Source organism: Rhamphochromis sp. 'chilingali' (assembly GCF_963969265.1).
Source record: "Rhamphochromis sp. 'chilingali' genome assembly, chromosome: 7".
NCBI classification, from domain to species: domain Eukaryota; kingdom Metazoa; phylum Chordata; class Actinopteri; order Cichliformes; family Cichlidae; genus Rhamphochromis; species Rhamphochromis sp. 'chilingali'.
In genome coordinates this window covers 24,046,826-24,059,120 of record NC_137934.1, presented here as the reverse complement: position 1 = coordinate 24,059,120, position 12,295 = coordinate 24,046,826, and the positions used below count along the sequence as shown (strand labels likewise).

At 40.4% G+C, this 12,295-nt stretch overlaps 1 protein-coding gene across 3 annotated transcripts in view; it reads right to left on the bottom strand.

Annotated features, from left to right (window-relative positions):
• phf21b (PHD finger protein 21B) overlaps positions 1–12,295 on the bottom strand; it is a 90,494-nt gene that overhangs the window by 23,450 nt on the left and 54,749 nt on the right. The window lies entirely within an intron of this gene.

Sequence of the window (12,295 nt, the reverse complement as noted above, 5' to 3'; positions counted from 1 at the left end):
TATGCAGGAAGGAATAATAATAAAAATCAATCAATAAACTGGGAGTGAGACAGCAGTATGTGGGTGTTTTTGTCCGTTTATGGAGAAGGTGGTTACCCATCACCTCTGGAGAATTTATAGTTGGGGCCGGATCATGTTTTACAATCTTGTTTTAGAGGTTTCTACAATCTAGAGACAATTTTAGGTATTTAAGAATGGAAAAAATAAAGCCCTGCAGCATCAATCACACACTTCTTTTTATTTATGAATGCACGCCTGGAGTTTTTCTCAGACCCGGCTGTGACGGAGCGGTCACACAGTGTTCCCTTCCTCCCTGATCTCTTCTGCTCTTTGCTGGCTGAAGAAAGATCGTTAATTGAAACTCTGGGAGAGGTCCCAGTGGAAGTGCTCGAGACAGACGAGTCAGCTGGAACCAGAAAGCCAGTCAGCTTTCCACGGGGAGGGAGCTGGCAGAGACCTGAAACAGCTGCAGTGTGTCGGCTGATGGGAACAGGAAAGACGTCAAGGAATTGAAGACCACGACTACTAACTCCTGACTCCTGAAGCTGTTCCTGAAACAGCATTTCCACTTTAACATGAGTACGGACTCTGCTGGAGCCTCTGCTGGACGATGAAGGACTTGCAGGTTTTAATGGATGCCAGGAAGCATCAACTTCTAGTAAAGCTCATGCTGCGGAACCAGAAGCTCCACCCTCTGGTCTAAATATGGTCACTTCTGACTCTGATAAACCAACATGGCGGCAGCAGGCTATGATGGTATCAGATTTGAACGTGTACCACAAAAACAAAAACATTCTTTTGATTTTGAGCATTTTTTGTTTCCTTGTGGATTCGTGAGTGTAATGATACAGAAGCACAAAAAATACTTCTGATTCGATGAAGCTCTTTTTAGCCTTTTTTCTCAAACAGCGACTTTTAAACAAGAACAAAGTGAACAAAGCTGTGAAACAAAGATGAATGCATGCCTCACATGAGTTGGAATGATTTAAATCTGAATATGACGTTACTGGGCTTTAAACAACTGTAACAGTTATTCTTCGGCTTCCTCTCCTTCCTGTTTCAGCTCCCGTCCACTCCCTCGACTTTGAAAGGCACATATAGTCTGCTGCATTCGAAGAAACAACCCGTAGAGGTGAAGTTTATTCAGCATTAGTCGACGCTGGTTTTCTTTCTAATCTCTCATTCAGCAGTTAAACTGATCTCTGCGAGCTCGCCGTCTCTCTCCACTCCACTGGCAGAATTTAATTGAGAACGCCGCCGCCCGCTCCACGGCCACGGCTAAGGTCATCGCCAGCGCTGCCGATTCAGCGAGCGGGCTGGATTATCCACACTCATTATGTACTCTGGTTTGATAGTGGGCCTTTGAGATAACGGGGCTGCTGAAAAACACATTAGTAGCTGTTCAGATTTCCATCAGTGCAGCTGCCAGACGGTTCCTTTGTTTACACGCCATTTACCAGCAAGGCCCTTCAGGCCGCGAGGAGACGGACGGCTGCAGTTTGGCCTTTTCCATTCTGGTGAGACAGAAACACTCACAAACACCACCTTAAAAACGGTGAGACAAGCATAAACCCATCCAGGATCCCACCGTGGGGCCTACTTACAGGCAGGGCCAGATGTTTGATTAATTCCAGCAGGCAGGCTTCATCATAACCAGGAAGACTGTTTTTATTCAGTGCTTAATCTCGACTGAAATCCAAACTTTCAAAATAAAAGCTTTTATTAAATGAAGAAAAGAAAACAGATAAAATGTAAACAGGTTTAGGCTGAAGCTTTCCAAAGCCCACTACCATTAGACAGAGAGATTATTCCAGATTCATAAAGAGAGATTAGATTATATATTTGGTAGAAAAACAGTAGATCATGCAGTTGAAACCACCGAAGATAAAAGATTCTGACTGAAGCAGAGAAAATGTTCACGGATCAGAACCTCCAAAGTGTCCTTGGCTGCAGTTTCCGGGTAAATGGACTCCTACCAGCTCGTGTCTGGCAGCGGGACAGTTTATCAACAGGGGCACACAGGACAGAGTCTGGACCCTCGCCCACAGTTTGGCAAAAAGGGCCGTGAGGCCCCCGCTGCCCCACATGCAGAGGTGGAGCTTTAGCCAGCAAACACAGCGTGGAAATATGGCCGCCGGGTGGCTGCGACCCAGCAGGGAAAACACTGCAGAGCTGACCATCACTGCCACCGAGCCACACCTGCCCTCCCCGTCAGGAGGAGGTCTGATCATCTGGGACTCTCAGGTGGAGGTGAGACCTGTCCTAAACTATTACTGTAACAGCAGTTATGAAGCTGAAGCTCACAGGAAAAATATGAAACACTTCAGCTGATTAAACAAGATCCTAAACCTGTGTGTGATGTGAACTTTCTGAAGGTTCATCACCCTCTCGCTGATCACCAGGATTAAACAGAAACAGAACAGAGCTCCTTTATTCACCCACGTAAAGGATATCTGACATTAAAAATCACGTCTGTTTCAGGACAAACATTCGTAAAACACTGCGAACAAAGGCCATACTGACTATGTTTTTTATTTGTGTGCACAGATAAAAGGAAAGCACCCCAAGCAGAGATTTAACTATCAACAACCAACCAAACTGCCAGTACTCAGGTGCTGGTCATAGAGAAAAGATCAACCTAAGATTTTCAAAAACAAATTCTGATCTACAATGATGGACAAACACTTATATGATGTAATCATTTCAATTTCAGCTCGGTGAGCAGAGGTGATCTTGAAAAGACTATCGTGGTAATATTATTTATATCCCAGGAAATGAGTGGCAACCCTAATCTGGAGCTCTGAGGGAGAGAGCTGATGAGTAATTTAAAACCAGCTTACTGCGGTTAAAGTGTCAAAGGATTTAAGAAAGACAAAGAGCAGCTCAGTATATTTTACTGACTTTTCAAGACTTTTTGAAAGTGAAAAACTGGATCCTCACATGAGGTATAAGCCAGTTTCTCTCAGCTTCATCACCCTGAAGTCAGAAATGATGTTTCAGGAGTTACTCTAATTATTTTGACTTTAAGGCAGTTGAAATGAAGCTGATGTCCTGAAGAATCTAAAACATGAAACAGAGATTTCTACATTGGTTGACTTCATTAAAATACGCTGCAGGAAATATTAAAACACTCGGCACATCTTGTTTTTAAAACATTAAAATGGCGATGGTAGAAAACAAAAAAAAACAAATGCTCAGCTTGAGGCTTTGCTGACCAATTACAGAGTCTATAATTCCACGTTATTCACTCCTCCTGAGCATCATCAGCAATTATCAGCTGGTCAATAAGTGAATCCAGCTGGTTAACTCGAGTAATTAAACCTGTTTCATGTAGTTTTAAATGAAATCAGAAAGAGTCCCCACTTGCTGTTCAGTGTTTGCTTTTTAACTTTAAGAGACAGAAAAAAATCCATGAAATCAAACTGAGTCGCGCTTCAGAGGCTCAATGACCACGACTCCAAGCTTCAGCTCTGTCAGTATTGCTGCTCCTCACCCTCCTCCGCTGGCTTCCATCTGATAACAATCACATTAAAATGTTCATTATGCAGCCGAACGGGGCGCTCGGCCAAACCGTGCAGCACAGCTCCTCATTTCCTCTCATCTGATCATGTGGTCAGTCTCCACCCGTCACACCGTCAGTGGACAATAAATCCATTTAAATGCAAATCAAACGCGCCCCGAGTCTAATTTTCCCATGTAACTCGGACTCCATTGGAATGTGACAAGCTGCCGCACTGACCGACAGCTGGAAATGTCGACAAGAAGAGCCGAAACTATCGATCAATTTATTGGCCAGCGGATCAATGAAAACTCTGATGAGTAATTAAAGACCTCACAGATGTTTAACTGCAGATGACAACAGCTGTTTACTGTTTACATCGCTTTGTTTCTGACATTGCCTTTCATCACCCCTGACCTGATGACAAATAAAAGCTTCCTTAATGGTTAACTCGTGTCCTAATAAATCCACATGTGTCCTTACAGTTTGGATTTAAACCTGAGAAATATGTAAAAACACTCCCGGGAATCTGCAAACACTGCTTTCTGTTGCTGACAGACTTTTAATTTGAAATAATATATACACTCACCAGCCACATTAGAGACACTAACAACTAACTGATTGTTAAGGTAAATATTTAATCAGCCAATCAGATGGCAACAACTCAGTGCATTTAGACATATAGACATGATAAAAATAACCTGCTGTAGATCCAATTACTGTATTAGCATGATTAATTAAGATGATTTAAGTGACTTTTTTCTTGCTGATTTGCTTCGATTTCCCCATCAACCATTAAGAGCCACAGTTGTCTGGGAGAAATGACCTTGTTGAGGTCAGAGAATGGTCAGACTGCCTCGAGCTGATAGGAAGGTAAAAGTAACCCGGATAATCTCTCGTTACAACAAAGATCTGCAGAACAGCATCTCTGAACCTTGAAGCAGATGGGCTCCAGCAGCAGAAGACCACACTGATTTCACTCCTGTCAGTAAGAACAGGAAACTGAGGTTACACACAGACTCACAAAACTAGACAACAGAAGATGGAAAAATGTTTCCTGCTCCGATGAGTCTTAATTTCTGCAGTAATATTCACATGGTCGGCTCAGAGTTTTGACCTATATCAACAGTTCAGGCTGCTGGTGGTGTAAAGGTAGGGGAGATATACTCTTGGCAGATGTTGGGCCTTAGTACCAACTGAGCATCATTTAAACACCACAGCCTACCTGATTATTGTTGCTAACCATGTCCGTCCCTTTTTAGCAAGTGTACCATCTTCTGATGGTCGCAGCACATCTGCAGCAGCTGTGTGATGCTGTCATATCAACGTGGACCAAAATCTGAGAGTATTATTAATAATAAGATTATTATTATTAATAATAATAATCTTATTATTAATTAATTATTTAATTATTAATTAATTATTATTATTAATTATTATTATTATTATTATTATTATTATTATTATTATTATTATTAATAATAATAATAATAATAATAATAATAATAATAATAATAATAATAAGATATATGCTCCAAAAAGCCAATGTTGAGGCTTCAAAATGTGGAGTCTACAAACCAGTGAGTGTTCTTGTCCATCTTTGGTATACAGTCTGAGTAATCAGCAGTTTTGTGATAGGGGAAAAAACAAAAACTGACTGCGAGCTTTTACTTCTTTGGAGAAACAGTTGAATTATTTTCTAAATACTAAGTGATGCTGATTTTCGCCCCCTAACGAGCTTCGTTACAGAGAAAGACAAAAGTGTTTACTCGGTAAATGGACTCAAAGACACAAACTTTAATTACACAAACAGAAACGGTGACAATACCTCTTCAATCGATCAGCAGCAGCGGCTCTAATCACTGTTTCTGCTGCCTTCGGCTCTTTGATTTCTCTCTTTTTTTTTTTACTCAGGAGAGAAAAAACAGGAAATCACAGCAGCAGCTCCAAACTCTGATTTGTTTATCATCTCAATTAACTTTTCAGCAAAAGTGCCCAGAAGATATTTCACCGACTGAATGCCAACGCAGAGACAGAACTGAGCCGAGCCCGCTGAGATTCTCTGCCGCCCTCACCAAGATTTCAATCGCCCATCTCTGCTAATTGGGTTTTTCAGAAGTGACGGAGCCGCTCGCATGAATGGAAGATCATAAAAATGGGACTTCTTTTTAATGTGATTTGCCGAAACGTGATCGAAGCTGTTGTGACGCTGCCCGCTGTTCTCGCTGCGGCGCCTCTCCATGAAAAGTAAACGATCAAACCTCACCCCTCCTGCTCTTATTACCACTTAAATCAGCTCCTGTGACTTCACGCTGAAGGGAGGTTTCTCTCTTTGTTTCAATCCTGCAGCATCACACAGAAATGTTGCTATAGAGACGTGTCACTCCATCACAGCAGGAGGTCCGAGATGTAAATGGAAACAAGAGGAACGCAAAACAACTCAAGAAGAAGAAGCTTGATTTGACTCAGACATCTCGGGGTTTGAAAAAGGCATAAAGTTCAGCCTTTTTTTTTTTCAATAAAAGCTCATTTTGTGCCAGAGAGCTGAGAACTCACAAAGGCCCAGCAGGCGAGCTTTTATTCTGAAGGGAAATCTGGGCTTCCTGCATAATAGATCTAGGAGCAGGCCTGAAACTGGGCTCCTGCATCTGCGTATAAACCGCAGTAACACACAGGCCTGTTTTGGAACTGGTTTCCCTCGGCTTTTGGAAACATGTTGACACCAACATTCAGGCCTGTCTGTGAGCCAAAACAACAACATAAAGCAATAAAGGCCATCAGCTGTAAGCTCATTAATGTGCTGTTGTAATGTAAGCAGGTAAGCACAGGTGTTCTCTCTGAGCGCCGTCTTTTGCCTGGATTTGTTCGTGCGTGTCACACAGGTGCCTTTAAAAAAAGCGGAGCTCCTGTGTGTAATGAGCCAGTGTCTGTACAAACAGTTAGAACTGGATTATTAAAACTATTAAAAACCTAAAAATGTCAAATCTTTTCTGTTTTCTCCTGTACAGTCCAGATCTTTTAATTTCACAAAGAAAGATGAATTAAATGAACACCACCTCCCAGAAACATGAATCCTGTGGGAACAGAGGCCTCAGAGCTTCTCAGAAAATGTTCACCTGTGAAAACCGAGTGTCTTTAATCTCCCGTCCTCGTCCCTCAGCGTTTATTGGAGGCCAAACAAAATCACAGGCTGAAGCAGAAACGATCTGAACGTCATTGAGAAGAAATGTGGCTCGGGGTCGTCGCTTTAACGAAGACATTTATTTGCCAACCGAACAGCTCGCACCTTCAGCGAGAGCTGAGAATATTGACCAGCGGCGGCAACCGGCACATAGCTCTGAAAGGTCAAACTCTATATTAAAAAATGAAGAGCCGGAGAGAAATTATAGAGCCACTGCTGCGTCCACCGATCATCTCAGCTCTGCTCTCCTAATCGCAGATAATAAGAGGATGAAAAATGGCAGAAAGAGCAGCAGCAGACGTTATTGGTGCTGATTAAATGGCCAGTTAGTGGCTGAATGAGCAGGTTGGGCTGGAGCTCGGCCGTGTTCACGCTGAGGAGTTAAAAATCTAATCTTTTCTCAACATGATTTGGGCTGTTTGGAAGAGCAGCTGAGGAAAAATGAAGACTAGCCTGAAAAGTCACCAAGGAAAACTACACTGATGGAAGCTGCCTCCCCTAAAAGACTTCAGACATAAAGTGGAATAAAAGCAACAATGTTCCCAGCAACTAATGTACTAGTTGTTTAGTCAAGATTTAAAAAGAAGAGCTCAAACTACTCGAGTAGTGGAAAAACACCAAGGAAAAAGAAAAACACTCAAAGCTGACTAATGAACAAGGTTAAACACTCCTGACACACCTCAGTGATCAGGTCACGTTTTAAATGTCACTGGACGTGGTGATAACGTGGTCATCAAACAGCCACCAAACACCAGCAGTTATTTTATTATTTATTCACATTTACTACAACAGAGGGAGGTTTTTAGGATGATTTTCCACCTTTCTGCATCAATTTCCATTGAAAAGCATTTACATCACTTCCTGTTTGTTCTCTGGTTATATAACACGAGTCACACATGTGGATGTTACACAGCTTGATTTTAGGAGGTTAAGTCTCTGAATTATCATCTGAATGCCTGATTTTACTAATCATCCATCGACAGCTGCTTATATTATTAAAATCCCACCAACGTATATTCTTGTTTATACTTTTAAATGTTTCAGGTTTCAGGTGTTTGTGAGGCCAAATTACAAATTATTCTTTCTAATCATGATCTTTGTTCCTCTAAAATCCTCAGCATGGAGATCATCAATGTTATTTTGATTTATGTTTGGCCCATTGCATGTGTGATATCCCCCAAAATATTTTAATGGATATCCAAGTTTCCCTTCAGAGTGCTGATGTTCTGACCCAGTTCATAGAAAGTCAGTTTCAGTGTTTTGGCTCTCAGCTGATGCAGAAGAGAGAGAAGGAAAGAGGGTGAAAATGAAGTCATTTCAGACCACGATTTAGTCATTTGATGCCACAAATTATTAATCTGAAGGAACGAATCAGGTCATTTCAGGGTAAGAGCTGCTAAATTAAAGGCAGTGAAAGTTCTTTAAAGCCACTGATTTGAAATTTGAAGGTGCAGATGATTTATTTAAAGAACTGATTTATGAAGTGCGGCGCTCTGCTGTTGTCAGAGAAAACAGACTTTATTCAAAGTCATAAATGCTGAAGTGGTCACTCCTGAGCACTGATTATTCTTTATTTCACACTGCCACAGTCATCAGAAAAACTGATAATGGGACTGACCAGAAAAAAATATCTGATCAGATCACAAATCTTTTATATAGTTTTTGTAAAAGGTAAAAAAAAAAAAATTAACCTAGGGTTCTTTCCTGATGGAAACTTAAAAAGTTGTGTTATTCTTCCTGCTATGAGCTGTCCCCGCTCACATACGGCCTCAGAAACAGATACTTTATTAATTCAGCCTGTGCTTGGCACTGTGGTGAGGAGATGAGAGCACTAGACCAGGACCAGAGGGAGTCTGAGGGAGTCCAACTGGCCTGTGGGAAGCTTTAGTGCCAGGGTCGGCGCCCCGCGCTCGCTGCAGAGAAAACAACCGTTTAACATGTTGGATTAGACGGGATTAAGGACATCTGTTGAGCAAAATGAGGAGCTTCTGTTGGTTTTATCTCTCCTGCTGTGATGGCACAGAACAGACCGAGAGTTGGAGAAATTAAAAGTCAAACTCTGGAAGTCACCTGGAGGAAAATATGACAACTGAAGACGAATCCACTACTCTGGAGCTTCTTTAAGCTTTGTGAGCTCGTACACTTCAAATTCTCAGTATTTCATAGTATTGTATTGTACAGTATTGTAGTTGTGACTTGCAGAACTGACTTTAACTACTGAGACAAAACGAGTTTAGAAACTATCCAAAAAGCATCCATAATGTACAACCTGGAGCACCAAAAACATCAGTATCCACCCATTGTTTCAGGCTAAACACAGAATTAAGATACTAGAGTGATTGCTAATAAGGTTTCAGTTAGTTTGATCAAAACATAATTTATTCTTTCTGAGGTCTGCTCCATCACATTACCATTACAGACAGCTTTAAGGGCACTTTGATCTTTTTTTTTTCTTAAATGGAAAACTGATAAAATGTTTGGTTTAGGTTTATTTATTTGAAATGCTTAAAACTGTTAATAAAAAGTTTTCTGACTTTTTATTAAAAGGTTAATTTAATTTGTCAAAGGTTTTCTGAATGAACCATGTTTTTAAACCTTACTATTCAGCCTGTTCTAAAACCACAAATTCTCTATTATGTTATACTTCAGACACTTTGGCTGATGGATCCTCATGTTTGTTTTGGCACAGACTTTATGCCGGATGTCCTTCCTATCCAGGTTTGTTACTGGCACTGATGAGATTTACATTTTGTTTCTTAGATGTAATACCGCTGCTGTTTGCAGTAATTCCAACAGCTGATTTTTTTTTAAGATATCAATGCACCTATACGAGGAAAAATAAAAATATGTTCACTGAAGCTTTCAGTTCACAAGTTGCACTTCTCTTTATGCTGATGAGCTGCTTTTATTTTCAGTTGTTGTTGGTTTGTACGATTACATAAAAACTAATGAGATAAAAGTTGGAGATTTTGAGCCTGTGAAAGGGAAGAAACCATTATATTTTGTTGTGGATCCAAACTGCTTGGAAAAAAGCTTTTTTATCATTGGCTTGGCTGCGGATCACATAGAGAAGAATGGACGACTGGCTTTGGCGGAGCTCTTTGGTGTCTGGTGCCTTTCTAGATTGTGTTTATAAATGTGTGCCAGATATTTATTGGACGTACATTTGGATAGCAATCACGTTTAGAAATGTGATGTATTCTCTCAGATATCCTTGCACTGCTTAATTTTACTCAGAGCCTGAAAAGTGTTCACCTTTGTCACATCCTTGTGGTCCTTTTTTGATGATTGTTTTAGTGTTTAAAAAAAAAATTCCATTTGCTTACAAAAAAATGTCAAATTGTTCTCATAGGCAGGTCAGGTGATCCATGCAAAGCAGAGAAGTGACTGTCCAATATTGTTTGAATGACAAAAAGAAAAGAAAAAGTAGATGTTCTACCTTTGATTACATTATCTGTTGTTACTTTCTTATTTTTAGTGTTTAGAGAGAGTAAAGTGAATAATGATGAATGCCATCCCATAAAACCAGCGGACAGTTTGAAAACTGCAACAAAACAGCAGCTGTCAGGCTGTGAGGCTTCCAGAAACACCAAAAGCTGCAAATTCAACACTGGATTTTTGTTTTTCAGCGCTTTCATTGATTCTTTCACTTTCTGCAGCTCCCTGTCCATACAGCTCCGTCTGATCAATACTCACAGTTGTCATTTTGAATTATTGATCCGCACACTTCACAACGTTAAGCTGAAGGCATTTATAGTCGACTAATGTTTTCATCTATCAGTGAAACAGCTCTCAACATCGCCATGAATAAACGCAATGCTTCAGCAACAGGACAGCATTCACAACTGTTTTCATTATCGATCAGTTTACCGGTCACTTCTCAGGTCATCTATATATCAACTGATCTTAAAATGTCACAGATTAGTGCGAAAGGCCAAATCTGGTTTCGCTAAAGCTGGCGATGATTCGCTAATCAATCAACATGTGTTTGTTTATTACTTGTCTCATCAATTAAAAGTGCTTGACAAACCGCTGACGAGCTCATAATCAGACCAGCATCCAAATGTAAAAAGCAAAACTAGCTGGGAAGGAATAAAGACAATAATAAATCATAAATAAACAAAATTAAAAGTAGAAACCAAGAATTTAAACCCTGAAAATATTCATCTTACTTTTAAATTTGCAGAAAAACTGTTTGGACCAATCAACCCGTTGTTGGACTATTTTTATGAAACCGCAGCAAAAATGTGTCATCTGGGATCCTACATAATAAACTGACAATAAAAAGAAATATAAGCAGCAGTTCTGCTCTGATACAGTCAGTCAGTAAAGTTATCAAAGTTTAATAACAGGCATGTCTGCTAGAGAAAGATGCATTCAGCAGGACACTGCTTCACAAATAGTTAATACTCATGTTGGAATAGCATAAGTTGACATTAGCAGGACATGACTGACAGCGGTTCAGACATGAAAAATCACAAGAGTTGTGAACAGAGTTAAGGATATTTTTACAGACATCAACATCAAGACTGTAAGCAGGTGCTGAAAACCTCAGAAATTCATCATCAGTGAAAACAGAGTTTCTTAAACTCGGAAAACATGATTAAATATGAAGATATTTTATTTGTGTACAAACTTTTTTACAGCCCGGCCCGTCTTCTCTTCTGAATGAAAGTCAAAGCATATCCACATCTACCTCTGCATCTTCCAGCAGAAGTGTTAAAATAACTTTTGGAAAAGTGCTGAAATATTCCTTTGTTTAATATGATTTTGCATGTGTTGGTTTTCCTTTCCTGACTATAAATGCCATCTACGTGCTGAGACTGTGTGAACCAGACTAATCACATTCATTTATTTCAGCTGAAGCTTTTTAAATGAAATTATCGTAAACGTAAGAATGCGCTCAGGCCAAGTTTTCTGAGCAGCCTCTTCAGCTCATCGGTGATGGAGCAATGGGGGAGAGTAAGGGGAGGACAGCTGGCTTTCCCAGCAAAGAGGAGGAGGAGGGGTGAGGCTAGAGGGTGTTGGTTGTCTGAGGCGAGGGAGGAGGGGCAAACTGGAGGCCAGCAGATGGACTCCTGCAAACAATAGAGGCAGACAGATGCAGCCACAAAGAGCAGCAAGCACACAGAGACACACTTCACAAAAAGCTGAGACGAAGCCTCAGCTCGACAAACCAAAAGACTCTGGAGGAGCAGCACTGCTCACAGCCACCAGGGACACACACATAAAAAAACCCAAAGTTTATTCTAAAACCATGAAGTCACTCGTTTTTGTTCCTGATGAGATGGAAAAAGGTTTAAAAAAAAAAAAAAAGTGGGCACAAACTGTGAAACTCTTTTTTTAACTTTGCAATCTGAAGGACTCTGGCTCCTTTTTGGGAACATGAAAATTTTTATTTTCCACAGAAAAAGATCTAACCATTATGACCATTATACAGATCTAACATAACCACTTTTTGGATTTTTACATTTTCCAAAAAGGGGTTTTTAGCACTACAGTGTAGTCTGATAAGAAAACACTGGAACATGACAACAAGTCCAAATACAAGGAGCCCTCTTTAAGAGAAGCATAAGCTTCCAGACCTCAGCATCAGTTTAGATCACATCACCAGA